Source organism: Notamacropus eugenii, chromosome 6, assembly GCF_028372415.1.
Source record: "Notamacropus eugenii isolate mMacEug1 chromosome 6, mMacEug1.pri_v2, whole genome shotgun sequence".
NCBI classification, from domain to species: Eukaryota; Metazoa; Chordata; class Mammalia; order Diprotodontia; family Macropodidae; genus Notamacropus; species Notamacropus eugenii.
The window spans coordinates 181,528,788-181,551,997 of NC_092877.1; the positions used below are offsets into that span (position 1 = coordinate 181,528,788).

Sequence of the window (23,210 nt, forward strand, 5' to 3'; positions counted from 1 at the left end):
TGGAAGCAGAGCCCCTACCTTAACAAGCAGCTAATAAGTCAAGTAATTGTCTGGGGAAATGAGCAAAGAGCAGGGGGAGAAAAAAAGAACACATTTTGAATCTTATTTTGGTGACAAGGAAGATCAAAACATATAACCAGAAGAACACAACAGAGTCAAAGATTGTACATCCAAAGCCTCCAAGAAAAATAAGAATTGGTCTCAGGCCATGGAGGAGCTCAAAAAGGATTTTGAAAATCAAGTAAGAGAAGTAGAGGAAAAAGTGGGAAGAGAAATGAGAGTGATACAAGAAAAATCATGAAAAACATGTCAACAGCTGAGTAAACGAGTCAAAAAAGAATACTGAAGAAAATAACAGCTTAAAAAAATGGCAAAAGAAGTCCACAATGAGGAGAAGAATACTTTCAAAAGCAGAATTGACCAAATGGAAAAGGAGGTCCAAAGTCTCACTGAAGAAAACAATTCTTTCAAAGTTAGAATGGAGCAAATGGAAGCTAATGACTTTATCAGAAACAAAGAAATTCTAAAACAAAAAGAATGAAAAAACAGCAGACAATGTGAAATACCTAACTGGAAGGCAGAGCCAAGATGGTGGAGCAGAAGGACCCACCTCTAGAAGCTCTCCTCCCACAGCCCATAAAATATCTGTAAAAAATGACTCTTAAACAAATTCTAGACCAAATTTGGATTTAGAATCTAGAATTCTGTGAACAAAAGAACAGAGTGAAAGAGATTTCTAGCCCAAGGCAGGATGGAAGGCCAAAAGGAAAGGTCTATTGCACCAGGCCCAGAGCAGAGCACAGCATAGCATGGGCCTCCTCAAGGTGCCACCAGCAGTTGCTGCAGGTCCCAGATTCTTCAACTCAAAAACACCAAAGACAGCTTCAAAGATCAGTGAGAAAGCTATTTCAGCTGAATGAGAAGGGAATGCAGAGGTCTAGCCCCTGCCCCAGGCAGCAGAAGCTTCCATTGTAGGAGCCCTGGTCGAAAGCCCTGGGGGAACTGAGTAACTGATCTGGATCTCTGCTATGAATGGTGGCCCTGGGGGGAGGAGGACTGCAGACTGGTGTGGTGGAGCTGTTGGAGGCTCTGGAGAGGAAATCCTGCTTACAGACCACAGTGCAGGCAAGGAGAGGAATAAAATCTTCTCTCTTGGTTGTGCCACCTTAGAGGAACTGAGAACTCACAAGTCCCCAGAGGATACCCTCCCCTTGACAAAGAACTCCCCCAAAAAGGGGGAAAAGAATAAGATAATAGAAGGTTACTTTCTTGGTGAGCAGGTATCTTCTTCCATCATTTCAGAAGAGGAGGAACAATGCATACTATCAGAGGAAGACTTAAAAGTCAATGCCTCTGCATCCAAAATCTCTAAAATGAATGTGCAATGATCTCAGGCCATGAAAGAGTTCAAAAAGGATTTTGAAAACCAACTAAGAGAGGTTGAGTAAAAACTGGGAAGAGAAATGAGAGCAATGCAAGAAAATCATGAAAAGCAAGTCAACAGCTTGCTAAAGGAGACTCAAAAATATGCTAAAGAAATTAACATTTTAAAAATAGACTAACTCAGATGGCAAAACGAGGCCCAAAAACTCAATGAAGAGAAGAATGTTTAATGAGCAGAATTAGCCAAATGGAAAAGGAGGTTCAAAAGCTCGCTAAAGAAAATAGTTCTTTAAAAATTAGAATGGAGCAGAAGGAAGCTAATGACTTTATGAGAAACCAAGAAATTACAAAACAAAATCAAAAGAATGAAAAAATAGAAGACAGTGTAAAATATTTCACTGGAAAAAGAAACTGACCTGGAAAATAGATCCAGGAGAGACAATTTAAAAATTATGGGACTACGTGAAAGTCATAATAAAAAAAGAGCCCAGACATCATCTTTCATGAAATTATCTGTATGATCCTGACTGTAGCTCCTCGATATTTGAATTGTTTCTTTCTGGCTGCCTATAGTATTTTTTCCTTCACTTGATAATTCTGGAATTTGACAACAATATTTCTTGGGGTTTTGAGTTTGGGATCCTTTTCACGAGGTGAACGGTGGATTCTTTCAATGACTATTTTGCCCTCTGGATCTAGCACTTCTGGGCAGTTTTCCTTGATGATTTCCTGGAAGATATTGTCCAGACACTTTTTTTCATCCTGGCTTTCTGGCAGGCCAATAATTCTTAAATTTTCTCTCCTGAATCTATTTTCCAGGTCAGTTGTTTTTCCAATTAGATATTTTATGTTTTCTTCCATCTTTTCATTCTTTAGATTTTGTTTGACTGATTCTTGCTGTCTCATTGAGTCATTAGTTTCTACTGACTCAATTCTAATCTTTATCAAATTGTTTTCTTCAGTTAACTTTTGCATCTCCTTTTCCATTTGTCCAATTTTTCTCTTTTAAGGAGTTATTTAAGGAGTTATTAATTTTTGTACTACCTTTTCCATTTGTCCAATTTTCCCAGTTAGGTTTTGTGCTTCCTTTTCCATTTGTTCAATTTTCCTTTTCAAAGAGATATTCTCATCAGTGAATTCTTTTTTTTATAATTTTAAAATCACTGGCCAGTTTTTCTTCTATTTCCTTCTTCAGCTGTTCCAAGAGAGCTGTTTGTGCATGTGAGCAGTTCATAGTCCCTTCTGAAGTTTCAGATGGAACAACAGTCTCAGTACTGACCTCTTTGGTATTTGTGTTTTGGTCCTTATCCCCACAGAAAGATTCTATGGTTTTTTTTAACCCTTCTTTTGCTTTTTCTTGTTCATGATGCTGACTGTGTGTTGTGGCTTCTAGTTCTTTCAGTTAGAAGCTGCAGAACTTGATGCTGAGCCGACTTGTGTGAAAAAGCTAAGAGCAGGTTTTTGTTTTGTGTTTCCCTGATCGGTCCTGGGGTTAGCTTGTTAAGTGCGGGCAAGGGATGGTCTGGTTACGGGAGATGTCCTCAGCTGAGCTGAGACAAAGGCAAGCTCAGGGGATGGTGATCCCAGCTGCCCTATTGTCTTCCCGTTTCCCCTGAAGTGCTGAGGCATGCCTAGATGCTAGTTTGAGTTCCCAGGCCTTCCTGGGGCTCCTCTCTTGGCGCTGAGGCTTGCCTGGGTCCTAGTGCAAGTTGTCTCCGCCCTGGGTCCTCTGTCCTTCTGGTTTGCCTCCACCACAGTGGGAGGAATCCCCCTTAGATATTTTCCTAGCCTCAGGTGTTATGAGACTATTTGCCCCCTCTGCTGTTCCCGCTGATCCAGGATTTTTCTGGGGAAATATTTTATGATTCTTTCACAGTCATAATGGGGGGAGGAGAGAGCATTTACAGATCACCCCACCATCCTGGCTCCGAGAAGTTCAAGCAGGTAACTTACTGATGTTTAATCTGCGGGCTGAAAGTCTCAGGAGCTGCTGAGCTAATATCTGGCTCTCAGCGGCTCTCACTGGCTCAGCTCTGCTGGTCTCCCAACCTCTGCTGCTGCTCCGCTGGTTCTGCTTGCTCCTCTCAGGTTTCCCAGGGCCCTTCCACTCTGCTGCACTGGCCTTGCTGCACTATGGGCTCACGCCCATGGAACAGATACTTCTCGGGGACCTTCCAGTCTGTCCTGGGCTCCAAATCTGCCAAAGTCTGTCTCCCTCTGGATTCCGCACCTCCAAACTTTGGTCAGATTCTCCTCTCAGAGGTATCCGAAGGATTCTGTCCAAGAGCTTACGCGAGTCATTGTTCTCACTCCGCCATTCTGGCTCCACCCTCCCTTTCATGAAATTATCAAGGAAAACTGGTCGGATACTCTAGAACCCGAGGGTAAAATAAAAATTGAAAGAATTCACTGATCACCTCCTGAAGGAGACCCCAAAAGGAAAACTCCTAGGAATATTGTAGCCAAATTCCAGTGTTTCCAGGTCAAGGAAAAAATATTGCAAGCATCCAGAAAGAAGCAATTCGAGCAATGTGGAAAAGCAATCAGGATAACAAAGGATCTAGCTGCTTCTACATTGAGGGATCACAGGGCTTGGAATACGATATTTCAGAAGTCAAAGGAACTAGGACTAAAACCAAGAATCATCTACCCAGCAAAACCAAGTATAATACTTCAAGGAAAAAATGGTCATTCAATGAAATAGAGGACTTTCAAGCATTCCTGATGAAAGACCACAGCTGAATAGAAAATTTGACTTTCAAACACAAGAATCAAGAGAAGCATGAAAAAGTAAACAGGAAAGAGAAATCATAAGGGATTCACTAAAGTTGAACTGTTTACATTGCTACATGGAAAGATAATATTTGTAACGAAACTTTCCTCAGTATTCGGGTAGTTGGAGGGATTGCACACACACACACACATAGACATACACAGATACACACACACAGAGGGAGAGGGAGAGGGAGGGAGGGAGGGAGGGAGGGAGAGAAGGAGAGAGGGGGAGAGAGAGAGAGAGAGAGAGAGAGAGAGAGAGAGAGAGAGAGAGAGAGAGAGAGAGAGAGAGAGAGTGTGAGTGTGAGTGCATAGGGTAGGTTGAATAGAAAAGGATGATATCTAAAATAATAAAATTAAGGGGTGAGATTGGAATATATTGGGAGGAGAAAGGGAGAAATGGAAAGACAAGAAAAAGCTTTTTCAATGGAGAGGAAAAGGGGGAGGTGAGAGGGAAAAAGTGAAGCTTACTCTCATCACATTTGGCTTAAGGAGGGAATAACATGCGCACTCAATTTGGTATGAAAATCTATCTTACACTACAGGAATGTAGGGGAGAAGGGGATAAGTGGAATGTGGGGAGGATGACAGAAGGGAGGGCAGATGAGAGGAGGGCAGCAATTAGAAGTAAACACTTTTGGGGAGGGATAAGGTCAAAAGAGAGAATAGAATAAATGGGGAGGCAGGATAGGATGGAGGGAAATATAGGTAGTCTTTCACAACATGACTATTATGGAAGTCTTTAGCAAAACTACACATATATAGCCTATATTGAATTGCTTGCCTTCTTTGTGGGGGGGGGGGGGGTGGGGAGGGAGGAAGGAAGGGAGAGAAGCTGGAATTCAAAGTTTAAAGAATGAATGTTGAGAATTGTTTTTGCATGTAACTGGGAAATAAGAAATACAAGTAATGGGGCATAGAAATCTATCTTGCCCTACAAGAAAAGAGAGAAGATAGGGATAAGGGAAGGAAGGGGTGTGATAGAAGGGGGGGGGCAGGTTGGAGGAAGGGGTAATCAGAAAGCACAGCATTTTGGAGTTGGGGAGGGAAGAGATGGAGAGACACGGTGAAACTCAAAATCTTGTGGAAATGAATGCTGAAAAGTAAAAATAAATAAATAAATTAGGGGAAAAAAAGGAATAGTTAACTGGAAAAACCACTGACATGGAAAACAGATCCAAGAGACATAATTTAAAACCTACTGGACTACATGAAAACCATGATGAAAAAAAAAAAGAAGCCTAGACATCATCTTTCAAGAAATTATCAAGAAAAAGTGCTCTGATATTCTAGGACCAGAGGGTAAAATAGAAACGGAAAGAATCCACCAATCACCTCTTGAAAGAGATCCCAAAAGGAAAACTCCTAGGAATGTTGCAGCCAAATTCAAGAATTCCTAGGTCAAGGAGAAGATATTGCAAGCAGCCAGAAAGAAACTATTTGAGTATTGTGGAAACACAATCAGGGTAACACATTATCTAGCAGTTTCTACATTACGGGATCTGAAGGCTGGGAATATGGTATTCTGGAGGTGAAAGGAGCTAAGATTAAAACTAAGAATTACCTACCCAGCAAAACTGAGTATAATCCTTCAGGGGAAAAAAATGGACATTCAGTAAAACAGAGGACTTTCAAACCTTCTTGATGAAAAGACCACAGCTGAATAGAAAATTTGACTATGACCTAAAATATTTCCTAAGGACTCATGACAGAAAATGTCATCCACATCCAGAGGAAGAACTATGGAGTTGTAACACAAAATGAAACAGACTATTTTCTGTTTTGTTATGTTTGGTTTTGTTTAGTTTTACTCATGCTTTCCCCCATTCATTTTAATTCTTCTATGCAACATGACTAATGTGAAAATGTGTTAATAAGAATGTATATGAAGAGCCCACATAAGACTGCATGCCATTTGTGAAAGGGAGGAGAAGAAAATCTAAAACATATGGGAGTAATTATTTAAAACTGAAAACAAATAAATTTGAAAAAGTATAAGTACTTTATAAATTTATTATCATCAGTATAAAAGCAACATCAAGAATTCTGAAAAGTGCAAAAAAAAATTAGTTTCAAATACAAGAATCAAGAGAAGCATGAAAAGGTAAACAGGAAAGAGAAATCAGAAGGGACTTACTAAAACTGAACTGTTTACAATCCTACGTGGAAAGATAGTATTTGTAACCCTTGGGATTCTTCTCAGTATTAGTCCAATTGGAGGGAATATATGTGTGTATGTATACATGTACATATGTATGCATGTATACATATATATACACACAAATACACAGAGAAAGTACAGGGAAAGTGTTTGAATATGAATGTGAAGGGATGATATCTAAAAAATAATAAACCAGCTCTGCAGCTGATTTGGGCTGGCTGTCGAACACACACACACACACACACACGGTACTGCTACCTATATATATACATATATATATATATATATATATGTGTATATATATATATATACACATATATATATACACATATATATGTATATATATATATGTATGTATGTATGTATGTATGTATGTATGTATCCTCTCCTGTCTTTTATGTAAATCTTTGAGGTATATTTCTAGAAGTGGAATTACTAGGTCAAAGGTAATATAATAATTTGATTTGGCGGGCACAGCTTTTTTTTCAAAATGGACCCCCACAGTTCTATCAACAGTGTGCATTTTCCCCAAAATTTCTTCCAACTGTCATTTTCTTCCTTGTCATCTTTGCCAAAAGATGAGAGTGAAGAATAATATCAAGATTCTTTTATGTTTCATTTAGTTTATTAGCTGGAGACATTTTATATGATTTTTGCTACCGTGTATTTTTTTTCTTTTGAAAACTACCTTTTCCTTGGAAATTCTGAGAGAGAAGGTAGTATGGGAAGACAGTAATTTGTGAGGACCTAGAAGACTCCAAATACCTCACCAAATCCCAGGAAATCCCTAAAAACACAACACAGGAAAAATGACAAAAGAAAACCAAGAGAAACAGCTATAAATTACTTCATCCAATTCAAGACTACACAAAAAGACTGACAATTCTAAGGAAACCCTGAATAAAGACAAGGCAGGCTAAGTGGAAAGTGAAAAAAGAATTAACTTGGTCCCTCATCAGGGCCATCAACAGCAGCATCTATTGTGGAGCTACCCAGAAGCCCCAGTCAGAGCAGGAGACAGAACCAGAAAATTTCTGCAAAAGGCAGGGCAAGGTCTTATTCAATGAAATCAGGATAAAATCTGAACTGGCCACATAATTCAGGAGTTTGACCTATGGAGCAGTTTGGCCTAAGCATAATCCTCTCATCCAGATACTGAAACTGGAGATATAAATAAACAAAAGAAAATGAAGAAATAACTTGGACTCATATAAGTCCTGAAACAAGAGGTGCAAAATGGAACAGCTACTGAGGAATAAATTATAAGGAGAATTAATGACTTAATAAATACAGAAGTACACTTAATTTAAGACTAAAATGCTGAAAAATGAGAATGGATCAAAAAGAAGTTAATGAATTTCATTAGAGAAGAAATATCAAAACAAAATCAAATGATTTGGAAAATTTTAAAAAAATCTATGGGCTCAAGAAATTATAGAAATTCTGAAAATCAAAGAAAATAAACCTGGGAAGGGTGAACAATTTATATAACGTTATAAAGATAAGTAACTTAGAAAGAATTGGAATTTCTGCCAATCATAACTCCACAGGACCAATGATCAATGTTACTGATCTCTTGATATAAAGGTGATGGAACTGAGAAGCAATAATACATACATTTTCAAATGCAAGCAATTTGAGAATTTCATGACTATATTTAATATTTTTGTTACAAAAGCCTTGTTGTCCCCCTCCTTTTCCCACAATGTGTGGGATGTGGAAAGAAGTGTGATGGAGGTAAAGAACAACATGGCAAAAGAAAAAGAAGCAAGAGAAAAAAAAAGTCATTGAATTTTTTTTTTCTTTTAGATGAAAAGAAGATAATGAAAAATCAGAAAGAATAGACAAGCAGGGCAGTTTTGAAAACCACATGTTGGTTTTTATCACATACTTAAGAAGAAATACAAACCAAATCTGATGCTTCAAGTACTACTTTACTGCTCTACTAAATATATAGTAACATTCATTTTATTAGGTGTTTCTTAAGAGCCATTAATTGCTACTCACTGACTCCGTTAAACCAGTTCAAGTCAATCTACTGTAATTGCACTGTTCTCTACACCTCACTTCTCTGCCTTTTCCACAACACATAGTAGGAGAGACTTTTGAAAATATTTTGATAAAATCTAAGTTAACTAACTACATACCATTTTTTTCTAGTATATCTGTTAAGTAACTTTTTTAAGAAAGGAAATGAAGGCTATTTTGGCAGACCTATTCTTGACCAATGCTTCTTTTTCCATATGTTCATTAATAAGCTACCCATGATATTGTTCGTTCTCCTCCATAATCTTTCAACTATCACTGATAGTACAACAATCAAAGTCTTGGGTTCCTTCTCTATTTCCAGGACATGGTTAACCTGACTCAAGTTTTTTTTAATTTATCCAAGACTTTAAATTTATCAAGATTTTTTTCTCTCTACTAATCTTGCATATCAACATCCAATAAGTGTTTTTTGTTCTCTCATTTTCATTGAAAATGCTATTTATCTTGGAAGAGAAAATCGAAAGAACATAAGAATAGCCCTGTAGTGTTACCAGGTTTTACTGTCTTCTCCTTAAGCAGCAGTCCTACGATATAGATTTGAACACACATGCACGTACGTGTGTGTGTGTGTGTGTGTGTGTGTGTGTGTGTGTGAGTGTGTGTGTGAGACTTGTTTTCCTTGCCAGGCTCAGCTTTATCAGCTTTAAAACTTCTCCATACTATTTTTACAGAATTGTTGCATGGTTACACTAACCTTGTCACCTGTCCTATCTTTCCACTTTTAAAACATATTTTAAAAAATATCTAAGGTGGTTGGAGAACTCTCTATAAATCCAATTGCTCTCTTCAGATAACTGTAACTTTTGTTCATCAGAATTGTTACTCTGCGTTCCTTTAGAATTGTTTACTTTCCCATTTCCTCTTTGCCTGATTCACCCTATGAAATTTAAGTCCTCCTTATTCTTCCTTTGATTCCCTGGAAACATGCTCTCCCCAAAACTGCAGTGCATGCCAGGCTGTATCTTGATTTCCTCTTCCTTTCTTTCATAAACTGTAGGAAGTTCTATCATATCCACCCCAAAAACCTGTTCTGTGTTAGTGACAATCAGATACAGATAATTTCTGTCTACTGAAGTTTCTTAAAGGAATCATTATTAAGGTGAGTAAAAATAAGTTAGTTTCCTTTCTACTGGAGAGAGAAATTCAGTAGATATCTAGGACTGAATTTTTCCATTTATACTGCTCCTGTGCCAAAATTCAGATCTGTTTCTAAAAATCATTAGCCAATTTTTCTTTCGGTCCATATGGCCTGAAGTATATCCCAAAGATAAAACTTTCCCCCCTGGCATCTCTGATCTTCATTCACATGGTATTTATCATGCTTTCATCTACTCAATTGCATATTTCCTTATTTGAGTATACATTCTTAACATACAATGCTTCTCTTTTCTCTCTTCATCCTTCTATTTTTTTAATGTAAAAGGCATATGTATCCAAAGCCATATTCTAATCCAGAATTTCATTCCACCGAATTTCAGCCAAATTGATTTCCCTCAAGTTAGCACCTTTAGCTCCTCTTGTTCCATTCCCAGTTTTTGTGTACTTTTGTGTTTACCGCCTCCTTTGGGGGAATTTTATCTCCTGTGAATTTCTGGGTGTTTCAATTACTATTCTTCCTTTCTCTTGAACATATCTGGGTAGTTTTCTTCCTCCTCTCTTTATTTTTCATTATGCTATGCCAGGCCAATGGCTTGTTCCCCTATACTTTAAAACATGGTAAAGAAATTCATATCCTAAGTAAAAAATTCCAAATCTCATTTCCCCCAATCAATTTTTCTCTTCTGTGTTCCTTGATTTCAATGGGTAATAGTGAGGAAAACAATCTGTGTCTCTATATTTAATTTCTCACCCCAAACTTCATAAACTTTGGCAATACTTCCTAGATACCATCTGAAAGAGGCATTCATCCCTCATGAATCACCAGAAAAGTGTACATGTCAGCATTCTGACACATTTTGGAAATTTCACTGTGTAGCCCTGCCTCAAGTCTTCCCACATTTCATTCTCCCCACAGCTAACAAAGTGAACACTCCTGAAGTGTAGATCTGATCACCTCAAATAAATTCCATTGGTTCTCATTTACCTTTACTTTGAAAAAGAAACCCCTCTGTTTGTTATTTAAAACTCTTTACAACCCAGTTCTGACCCCCATTTCTAGACTTATTTTATACCATACCCCTTCATGAATTATTAAGATTTAGTCAAATTAGTTTTCCTACTATTCCTCTCACCTCTGTGTCCATACCTGAAAGGCAGTGCATTCTCCCCCCCACCTCTTAGAATTCCTTTTTTTCTTCAAATATCAATTTAAACACCATTCCTTTACTTGAGGCCTTTCCTGATCCCAGCAGCTACTAGTATTTCCCCTATAAACTTTTATTTATTTTGTCTGTATTTATATTTGTACATGTCTCTGACTATAGAATGTAAGCTCACTGAAAGCAAGGGAACATCTCTCTTTTGTCTTTCTGGCAAATGTACATGGCACAATGTCTGTTATATGTTGAATACTTAAGAAATGTTTGTTTGACTGATTAACTGAAATCCTGGAAACATACTCAGGAAGACAACAAAGAAAATTATGGCTATCAGGTCAACAAATGGCTGCCTGAGTTCCATGAGAATCACCAACAACTATCATTGCTCCCTTCTTCCTATGACATGTATATATCTGCAACAGAGCACAGATGGCAAACAGGCAAGGTGGAAATTCAAATCTATTTTTTTCTTTCTTCTGGTTAATAGTACTCACAAGGTATGGTCAGACAAAATGTTAACATCAAAGGTGAAAAGGTAGTTTTCTCAGGGCTAAAAGCCCTTTATTAGGACTAGAAGTAGTCTTTCATATTTTTTAGACTCAATTATGTAGACTTTTAAGATGTTTATAATTTTCCCTATTGTATTTTAAAAAATTAGCAGATTTTAAGTACTATATTGTAGTCACTGTGATTGCATTGTTCAAGCATTTAAATTCTATAATCATAACTACTGCTGAACCTAAGGTTATACTTAAAGGAAAATCAATGTCAATTTGGATTTACAAGAGACAAATTAGGTGGTAATTCCTCATTAGACAAATATTCACCATGGGATTTACTTTAAATAAAACATTCCCCTGCTGCTTATAAAATGATTCAATATTTAAAAACACCCCATTCCATTTAAAAACAGCTTTTCAAAATTCCTTGAGTAATTCTGAAAAGCTGTTTTTAAATTGAGCTTCGTGCACAAAGAATAGCATGTTATTACATGCAAAAAATGATACAAAAGATATCATCTAAAGCATGTATGACTAACAAATGAAGCTGATCAGTTAGCTAACAAGCATGACTGACAGACAGACTAAATGCTGTAGTGGTTCTTATGCAACAACTAAAGAACTAGAGGAAACTCCTCAAGTATTTTCAGTGGACTTCTTGCGGAAAATTTACAGGAGTATACAGACAAAAGTCACAACTGATAGAAGACATCTCTAGGTTCTAACCTGCATCATTGGAATGAATATCCGCAGCAATGAGGTCACAGATCCACTTAATGATTTTCAAAACTGCACTTACTGCAGAAAGAGATGGCCATTCGAACTTACACTTTTATAACTTTATATTAATTTGGAAATGACTTAGTAAAGCATCATAGGCTCATACAACCTTTTATGGCTTGGGAATTCAAGGATTCATACATGGCCTATACGGAACAAAATGGAGTACTTTCTGGTTCATTTCTTTTTAAAGTTTCATTGAAAATGAAAATGTAACAATGGATAATATGACCATATCATGATACAAAATACAGGGTGTCCCAAAAGGCTTAAAAAAGTTTTAAACTATATCTTACAGCAATGACCACTTAACGGCTATTAAAGCTATTATTATTACAACCATATTATTATTAGAAACTATTAACTTATACAGCGTAAAGATACACCAACATTTTTAAGACATTGTGCAAATAGTATTTAAATCACACTTAATTGGAGAAATCAATATTAGAAACAATGTGCCAGGGAGTAAAATGCAGCAATTACCCAAAACATAAATTTGATTTGTAAAATGTTATTTATGTCTCTAAATGTTTTGACAATAGTACTTTATGATATTAAAAAAGTCCCTCTATTTTATATCAAAGGCTTTTTCTGCATGTATTGAGATAATCATGTGGTTTCAGATTTTTTTAAATTATTGACTGTTTTCCTCATGTTGAACTAACTTTGCATTCCTAGTATAAATTGAACTTTGTTTCTGTATTTTATCTTTCCCTGATTTTGGTAGGCGGATTGTATCTGTCTCTTAAAACAGAAAATGGCACAGTGCTTTCTTGCTAAATATTTGAGAATAATTTGTGAAGTGTGGGTACTACTTTCCCTTTAAAAATTTGATAGGCTTTTCATGCGGACTCATAAACACCAGGAGTTTCTTGTAGTTCCTTTATAGCTGATCTTTTGCCTTTTCTAAGATTGAGCTATGCAAGATCTCTTACTTACACATTCTAGAGTAGTAGCACCAAGAACAGGATGGGGTAAAACAGTCTTCTACACCAAATCAACTCAGAATGTCAGTGGGAAAGGTCTGTCTATCACTGAGGTGACAGTGAATGTGACAGAGGATTAATTAGACGGCTATTTTATTCCAATCAGTAGTAAGCACTTTAATATGACTGCAGAGGGGCAGTGATTATACATTCTGTATATCAGGTCCCAAAGCTGTGAAATGCAGTTTGCAAGTTCATTTGCCTAACCACAAGAATGCTGATGACTAAAGCTAGTGTGGGTGGGATGTCCTGACATGATAAGGAATGTCCCCCAATTTAATTTGTATATTCAGATCACCCTCTCTCTCGCCCAACATGGACATAACCACTCAGTCAGTAGAAATGACCCTTGCCTTGCCCTTCTTATGACCACTTACTCAGTGGAGGAGTCCCTTGCTTTGTCCATGCTGATGCATCATTTCTGTCCCTCCTGAAGGGTCAAAAGCAAGGTCTATCAATAAATGAGACCCTGTATTTTACTTTACCTCTTCTGAGTGTCTGGATATTAAGCCTAAAGAGAAAAGGTACTGTGGAATGGAGGCACCTCGATCATGAGCAATCTGATCTCCATTTCATTAGAGGGGACCACAGACTCTTTAATAAAGTGTTATTGGATTAGAGCTCTGCCTCAGTGATTTTTTCCTTGCATACTAGATAATTTGGACACCACATTGAGTCAGTTCAGGCAGCCAGAGCAAACCAGCAGCAGGTCATGCCCTAGCATATGAGTGCAGGCCTTGGGGACAACTGAATCAGCAAGAGACCGCTAGAGCTCTAACCTCATAGATCATAAGGAGATCAGCCAACTGGTCAGGAGGAGGTTACAAAGAACATTTGGCTAGCACAGGTAAAGGACTCAGTTGCACTGTCTAAATTAAGAGTTGGGAAACAGACCCAGGTCATAGTCTCAGGGTGAGAAGGAACAGTAGTACACTTTAGGGGAGTGGGAATCTAGGTAACAGGTCCAGGGAGGAAAAGAGTGCTTGTGGTCACTCAAAGAACAGAGCACAGGTCAGGAAAGTAGTGCTCACACCTCTTCTTAGATCATATCACCTTGGAAGAACCAAAACCTTAAAAATCCCCAGAATTAGCTCTGAAACCAGCAGCATGAAAAACTTAAAGCACAAGTACATTGGGACAATGTACCATCCACCCCAAGAGCAGAGCCCAACTTTTTTTTTTTTTAATTTATTTATTTAACTTTTCACATTCATTTTCACAAAATTTTGGGTTATAAATTTTTTCCCCATTTGTCCCTTCCCTCCGCCCTGAAACACCAAGCATTCTAATTGCCCCTATCACCAATCTGCCCTCTGTTCTATCATCCCTCTCTGCCCTTGTCCCCTTCTTCTCTTTTGTCCTGTAGGGCCAAATAACTTTCTATACCCCTTTACCTGTATTTCTTATTTCCTAGTAGCAAGAACAGTACTCGACAGTTGTTCTTAAAACTTTGAGTTCCAACTTCTCTTCATCCCTCCCTCCCCACCCATTCCCTTTGGAAGGCAAGCAATTCAATACAGGCCATATCTGTGTAGTTTTGCAAATGACTTCCATAATAGTAGTGTTGTGTAAGACTAACTATATTTCCCTCCATCCTATCCTATCCCCTATTACTTCTATTCTCTCTTTTGATGCTGTCCCTCCCAAGAGGGTTGACTTCAAATTGTTCCCTCCTACCACTGCCCTCCCTTCCATCATCCCCCCCACCCTGCTTATCCCCTTCTCCCCCACTTTTCTGTATTGTAAGATAGGTTTTCATACCAAAATGAGTGTGCATTTTATTCCTTCCTTTAGTGGAATGTGATGAGAGTAAACTTCATGTTTTTCTCTCACCTCCACTCTTTTTCCCTCCACTAAAAAGTCTTTTGCTTGCCTCTTTTATGAGAGATAATTTGCCCCATTCCATTTCTCCCTTTCTCCTCCCAATATATTTCTCTCTCACCACTTAATTTCATTTTTTTAAAGATATGATCCCATCCTATTCAATTCACTCTGTGCTGTGTGCGTGTGTGCATGTGTGTGTGTAATCCCACCCACTACCCAGATACTGAAAAGTTTCAAGAGTTACAAATATTGTCTTTCCATGTAGGAATGTAAACAGTTCAACTTTAGTAAGTCCCTTGTGACTTCTCTTTGCTGTTTACCTTTTCATGCTTCTCTTCATTCTTGTGTTTGAAAGTCAAATTTTCTTTTCAGCTCTGGTCTTTTCATCAAGAATGCTTGAAAGTCCCCAATTTTGTTGAAAGACCATTTTTTCCCTTGAAGTATTCTACTCAGTTTTGCTGGGTAGGTGATTCTTGGTTATAGTCCTAGTTCCTTTGACTTCTGGAATATCATATTCCATGCCCTTTGATCCCTTAATGTGGAAGCTGCTAGATCTTGTGTTATCCTGATTGTATTTCCACAATACTTGAATTGTTTCTTTCTAGCTGCTTGCAATATTTTCTCCTTGACCAGGGAACTCTGGAATTTGGCCACAATGTTTCTAGGAGTTTCTCTTTTTGGGTCTCTTTCAGGCAGTAATTGGTGGATTCCATGAATACTTATTTTGCCCTCTGGTTCTAGAATCTCAGGGCAGTTCTCCTTGATAATTTCATGAAAGATGATGTCTAGGCTCTTTTTTTTGATCATGGCTTTCAGGTAGACCCATAATTTTAAAATTGTCTCTCCTGGATCTATTTTCCAGGTCAGTTGTTTTTCCAATGAGATATTTCACATTATCTTCCATTTTTTCATTCTTTTGGTTTTGTTTTGTGATTTCTTCATTTCTCATAAAGTCATTAGCCTCCATCTGTTCCATTCTAATTCTGAACGAACTATTTTCTTCAGTGAGCTTTTGAACCTCCTTTTCCATTTGGCTAATTCTGCTTTCGAAAGCTTTCTTCTCCTCATTGGTTTTTTGACCCTCTTTTGCCAATTGAGTTAGCCTAGTTTTCAAGATGTTATTTTCTTCAGCATTTTTTGGGGTCTCCTTTAGCAAGGTGTTGGCCTGCTTCTCATGCTTTTCTTGCATCTCTCTCGTTTCTCTTCCCAGTTTTTCCTCCACCTCTCTAATTTGATTTTCAAAATCCTTTTTGAGCTCTTCCATGGCCTGAGCCCATTGAGTGGGCTGGGATACAGAAACCTTGACTTCTGTGTCTTTCCCTGATTGTAAGCATTGTTCTTCCTCATCAGAAAGGAAGGGAGGAAATACCTGTTCACCAAGAAAGTAACCTTCTATAGTCTTATTTTTTTTTTCCCTTTTCTGGGCATTTTCCCAGCCAGTGACTTGACTTCTGAATGTCCTCTTCACACCCACTTCGCCTCCAGATTCACCCAGCCAGTGCTTGGGGTCTGAGATTCACATGCTGCTTCCCAGCCTCAGGGCTTTGGGCAGGGGCGGGGCTGCTAGTCAGTGTGAGATTAAGTTCAGGTGCTCAGGTGGGGGAAGGGCTGCCACAGGGGGCTCAGTTCCCTCAGGGGGTTTATGCAGAGACCTTCAACAATGGATCCAGACTCCTGCCTGCTTGGGGAGCCCCTGTCTGCTGCCGCCCCGCTGCTGCCTCCTGAGGGGGCCTGAGCCACAGGGACACCCCACTCCCCTGTTGGCCACCCAAAAAGCCTCTCTCACCAACCCTTGTCACTTGTGGGTGGAGGGACCTGTGCGGCTGCTGGAGATTCTGTCCCTGAAGCATGCTTGGATCTGCGACTCTTGGTGCTGCGGGGCCAAGGCAGGGCTGGGCTCTGCTCTTGGTCTGGGGCACGACAGACCTTTTGTGGGTTTTTCAGGGCTCTCTGAAACAGAAATCTCCTCCGCTCCGTTGTTCTGTGTCTTCTGCTGCTCCAGAATTTGTTGGGAATTCTTTTTTACAGATATTTTATGGGCTGTGGGTTCGGAGCTAGCGTATGTGTGTCTTTCTACTCCGCCATCTTGGCTCCTCCCCCAGAGCCCAACTTTTTAACATAAAATTGAGTCAAGAAATAGGTTGAAAAAGTAAAAAACAAAAAAACAAACAAACAAAAAAAAGAGAATGTGACCATAGAGAAGTTACTACAGTAACAGGGAAGAAGAAAACACAAACTCAAAAGAAGACAATAATGTTCAAAAGCCTACATGAGAAGCTTCAAAGGAAAATGTGACTTGGTCTCAATCCCAAAAAGAACTCCTGGAAGAGCACCAAAAAGATTTTAAAAATCAAATATGCTCATGCACTTGATAGGTCAGACCAATGTAATAAAATTGGCAACTCTAAATTAATTTCCTTATTCAGTGCATACCAATCAAACTACCAAAAAAGTATTTCATAGTGCTAGAAAATATGATAACAAAATTCATCTGAAAGAATTAAAAGATCAAGAATATCAAGGGAATTCATGGGAAAAAATTTGATGGAAGGTGGCTTAGGCATATCAGATCTCACAATGTAACATAAAGCAAACCAAAACAACATGGTATTGGCTGGAAAATAGAGTGGCAGATCAGTGATACAGATGAGGTACACAATACGTAGTTATAAAAGACCATAGTAGTGAATTGTCAGTTAAAACCAAAGATCCAAAATTTGGGGACAAGGATTCATTATTTGATAAAAACTACTGGGAAACCTGAAAAATAGTATGGAAGAAACTAGGCATAGATCAGCATCTTACACCACATACCAAGATGATGACAAAATGGGAACATTATTTAGACATAAATGGTGATATCATAAGAAAATTAGGGGAGGGGAAGGACTTATTTGTACAAAAATGGTTATGAGCTCTTTTTGGTGGCAGCAAGGAACTGAAAATTGAGGGGAAGTTCATCAGTTGGGAAATGGATAGACAAGTTGTGGTATATGATTGTAATGGAATACTGTGGTGCTCTAAGATATGACAAGCAGGATGATTTCAGAGAATCCTGAAAAGAATTACATGAATTGATGCAAAGTGAAGCAGTAAAAAAAAGGGGAACATTGTACACAATAACAGTAATATTATACAATGATCAACTGTGAATCACTTAACTATTCTCAGGCATACAATAACTTAAGACAATTCCAAAGGAATCATTATGAAAATGCTATCCACCTCCAGAGAAAGAACTGAGTACAAAGTATACTATTTTTCACTCTTTATTTTTGTCATGATCTTTCACAACGTACCTAATGTGGAAATATGTTTCACATGATACAACATATATAATCTATATGAAATTGCTTTCTGCTTTAGGGAGGGAAACCATAAAGGAGGGAGGGAGAAAATTTGGCATTTGAAAAAAATGTTAAAATTGTTTTTACATTTAAGTTGGGAAAAATAAAATATTCAAAAAATTAATGTTGAAAATCATTTTTACATGCACTAGAAAAAAACAAAACACTATAAAAATAAAGTTATGAGTTAGCTTTATATTTTTCTCCACTTTTCTACTGTTCCATTTTTTTTCAAGTTATGATTTTTTCCCATCTTCTATTAAAAACACAGAGCTATGACTTTTCAGCCTTTAAGATGGCTCTATGTGCATTAGCTCTCTTTCCCTCATCCCTAATATCTCCTTGCTATTATTTTTCCCTTTTGAGTTTTGCTTATTAGTTCCTTTTTCTTTCCTGATTTTTATCTTGTTATTGATTCTTCCCTCTCTACCCCCCCTCACTGGTCAAGTGCAATCCTCCTTCCTCTCTTCACTTTCACCTAGTCCTGTTCATTAGCTTTTTCAATTTCATTTTCTGTGCCCCTTTCCAGAGCCTCTTACTCTCTTCTTTGGGCTCTTTATGTCTCAGACCAAGGACACACCTGAAGTTGTTTTACCTTTGGCACCAAATTTTTGTTTGGGGGAAGTTTGAGAGCTGTGAGATTAAAAGAACATGTTTAAACATTAAAAAAAATAAAAAAATTAAAAAAAAAAAAAAAAAAAAAAAAAAAAAAAGAACATGTTTAATCTCCCCAACTTTTCTCTTTTTGGTCATGTGGCCACCTGAAACAACAACAATGCCTTGGGATATTTAGAACTAATATTCAAAACACTGAATCATTTTTCTATATCTCTAGTTTATAGTTCTATTATTCATATTTCATTCAGTAACTTGCCTCAACAAACTAATCCAAATTTAGCGCTCTTACTGTTCAGCATATACTATTTCTCTTTCTTAAAATTGTGCCAATTCCACTGCTTATTAGCAGGTAGATATCTTAATTTTAATTGCATTCTTACCTCTCAGAAAGAAAGGAATTTATACAGGTAACACTATACAATGTCATGCAGTGAATTTAAAGTTAGATCACTTTTCTTTTCATAGGGTAGTATTAATAGGACCAGAAACAAAATATTCCTTCCTTCAGTAATATTCCCCTTCCTGGGGAAATGTTATGTTGTCCATGAAATACGAACTACCTATAAAAGGATGACCTATTAAGCTTACAAAACTCAAAATGTAACTTCATATTGAGGGAATCTTTAATTTTAGTTATGGAAATTTCAAAATACTGCTGAGACAGAAAATTGCTAGTTTGTAATTATAGCTCTCTCTGCAGGTATCATTCCTTACTGAAGTGGACAATAAAGGTTGGTAATAAAATTCCTACACAAAAATGCAACAAAACAACATCTTTCTCTTTCTCTCTCTCTCACACTCTCTCTATTGCTCTGTCCCTCTCTCTCCCTCCCTTCCTCTCTCTTTCTCTCTCTCTCCCTCGCTCTCCCTCTCTTTCTCTCTCCTTCTCCCTCTTTCTCTCCCTCTCCCTCTCTCCCAACACACAAACACACACAGACACACACACACACATGAGTTGACCCACATTGTGTAAACCAGAGTATCTGTCCCTTATTATCAAGTGCATGGTTTGAACACAGACAAAACTGAGGTTGGGGAAATAAGCTAAAAAGCCTTCCAATTTAACTTTTTATGTTTTTGAAGCAAAAGGTTCACTGTAAAGTTTTCTACCTCTATCACTCTTTAAAGTTCCTGACTGTTCATTTTGCCATTACTCAAAAACACCTGAAAGGACCCCATTCTAAGAAGCAAGAATGAACAGATCTTGAGAGATGATGAATCATCAAGGGTAGAAAGGACACACTTCTTCCGACTCACACGTCCACTCCAACTATTGTTTCTTACATTGCCCTTCAAGAAGATGACATGTTTTTATGTTTAGGTTTTCCTACCTGTCTTTGCTTCCACTGTATATTAAAAAAAAAAAAAACATGCTTTTTACTAAAAAATTGAAGTTGTTTAGATAATAAATTAACATGCAGTCATTAAACATCTAGTGTGTGCCAGGTACTGGGATTCAACGGCAAAAACGAAATAATCACTTCCCTCAAGGAGCTTACATTTTATCAGGGGAAACAACAGGTGTGTAAACACACAGATAGAGACACAACATATACAAAGTATATGCAAGTTATTTGCAGCTATAGGATAAGAAAGGTCTTACAAGAGTTGTATTTGTTTGGAAATGTTAAAGCAATTAGCTATTCCAAGTGGTGGAGATGAGCAGGAAGTACATTCGCCTTAATCTCTAGATTAGCACTGGACACTATATAACACCCTTTCCATCTGGATACTTTCTCCTCTCCAGCTTTTCATGACATGCCATTCCCTCTGTTACTCCTTCACTGCGTCCTGCTGCGTCGCCATCTATGTGCCTATCCCCCTTTGCCCATCTAACATCCCTGAGGCTCCAGGCTCCTCTTCTTATCCATCTCTGCACACTCTCCTTGATAAATGCAGGCAAGAAATCCATGAGGGGAATGTACTCAAATGCATGAAAAGACAGACACAGATCCTGGAGGTATTAAGTGCTATTATTTCCCAAAGAAGAAGGCAGGATTCATAACCTGAATCTAAAAGTTGATAGTTATATAAAACATAGGATGGTATTTATTAAACTTTAATTTGACAGTAACTTTAAAAAAGATCAGAAAATTTTGATGATATTAAATTAGGTCAGGGAAAAACTAGGATAATTTGTTTTGTTTATACCCACAGATTCAAGAGAACTTCAAAAGCTTTAGCCAGCAATGAACAGCTCCACTAGCATAAAGCAGAAAACATGCCAGGAATCTTGAGCTTCTTAGAGGAAATATGACATTTTGAAAAGATAACTTGTCAAGAGGGGGAAAAAAAACTTTGCTAGATAATGCTCCTTCTAGCTATTGTCCTTTTCTCAATCTTCCAATTCATGAGGTTTTTTCATTTTAAGGACTTTTGCTTGCTCATTTCTTTGAGTAAATTTAAAAAAAAAAATTATTGAGGATTTGGGGGTATTTTTGCTTATGGATAATTTCTTAACTGGAGGCACCTAGATGGCTCAGTGGATACAGCACTGGGCCTTGGAAGGGGAAGGAATAATTTGGATAACTATAATGATGTAACAAATAGAAGGCCTGAATCTAAAGTTATTAAGAAAAAATTTTAAAGACACTAAAATTGCCCAAGATTTAACTGGCTCAGGGAACTAAGACTCAGGATGCTAATACAGAAACAACAATAGTCTAGGAAGGTAGGTGGCACAATGTACAGAGTATTGGGTCTGAAGTCACGAAGCCCTGAATTCAAATTCTGCCTCACACGTTTACCTAGCTATGTGATCTTGGCCCAAGTCACTTCATCAGCTTCACTCCATTTCCTCAGCTGTAAAATGTGGACAATGAGAGCACCTATATTCCAGGAATGTTGTGAGGATCAAGCTAAATTTTAGCACAGTGCCTAGAACATAAGCGCTACCTTAAATGTTACCTGCTATGACTACTTTTTATTATTATTACCCTCTTCAGAGTTGCTATTAGCCTCAATGAACATCTATCCCTTTCATGCTCTAAATATTTTTGTTCTGCTATGGCTAAGTAAACTTCTTTTTCTTACATGTTAAAAAAAAAAATAAAACTAAAAAAAAAAAAAACAAATCCAACTTAAGCTGCTTTGAGGAATATGAGGAAGGTGAGAGGGGCGATAATCCTGTGGTAATTTGCCCCAGTCTGAACATATCTAGATGGCTGTGTTCAATGACGGGTACCATATTTTAAGAATGATGTAGATAGATGGGAGCATGTCTAAAAGAAGATACGGATAGTGAACAACCTTGTGATCATGTCATATAAGGAAGATATGGAAAAACTGGAGATTTTTAGTCTGGAGGACGTGATAAGGGTCTTCAAATATTTGAAGGGCTATTTCCTTAAAGAGGAATCAAACCTTATTTGTTCTGCCTGGCCTCAGAAGGCACAACTACTAGTAATGGTTGACGTTTCAGTAAGGAGATTTACAAGATTTAATCTTGATATGAGGAAAAAACACTTCCTAACTGCTCTATTTCAACCTACCTATCTGTAGAAGTCAAAACATCAAGAATGTTTTAAATTGATACATTTTTAAGACATGTTAGATCCTATAAAGAAGTGACAGAAATCAATAATGAAAATTCACTTTGCTCACTGTAAAATGAGTCATTCATTATACTTCTTAACTCCATCAAGCTCACAATAAGCTGGAGGATAGGCTCTTCTTACTATTTTAACAAATCATTTGTCAGCACCAATCTTAGTTTGGGTATAATGTATGGAAGTGGAAAAATGACTCAGGGTTACAGAAATGAAATCATTACCCCAAAATTCTCAGTCTCAAGTTGCATTAAAAACTTACAGACGTTTTGTCTATGAAATGCCAAACATGTGGAGAATTAGAAATATGGAGAATTTATTTTTTATTTACTTTTTCCCTTAATTTATGTGTATTATGTACACATAAAGAGATTCATATTTACATGGCTAAAAGTGACCATAATTATGATGATGGTGGAGATAAAAATGAAAATAAATCACAACAATAATATATGCTCAATATCTAGAATTTCAGTATTTTAAGATATGATAGTAGTGAGTCAATTATTAAATACACAAAGCAATCAAACCTAAGTGCAAATTAATAACTCAGTAAAAGTTGTAAAATTATTTAATGCTGTCCATTTTTTACTTCTGCTTTTCTTTATTAACTGAGAAACACTTAAAATTATTTAGAGCCACAACTTTGCCATGTTCAATTTTGTAGATCTGCTAGAGTCTTCTGGAACTTAAGTGATAATTATAGCTCTTCATGCTCAGTGTTAGCGATAAGTCTTAAAATGAAACAAAATAGATACACTTAGAGGTTGTTTGGAATATGACACAACAAGGGCCACTGATTGTTTGGTTTTTCAGTCAACACCAGAGGTACATTTTTTCCTACTAAATAAGCTGAGTTCACACAAATCTTTTTTATTACTATGTAGAGGTGTGAGCACTTGCTCTCTTACACAACTTATTAAATAAAAGACATGCCCAGAACACTTTACTTACCTCTGAGGCTTTCCTGGGAAGAAA

General features: G+C 37.4%; 1 protein-coding gene across 3 annotated transcripts in view; it reads right to left on the reverse strand.

Annotated features, from left to right (window-relative positions):
• GBE1 (1,4-alpha-glucan branching enzyme 1) overlaps positions 1 to 23,210 on the reverse strand; it is a 290,724-nt gene that overhangs the window by 49,404 nt on the left and 218,110 nt on the right. The gene's annotated exons all lie outside the window — the stretch shown is intronic.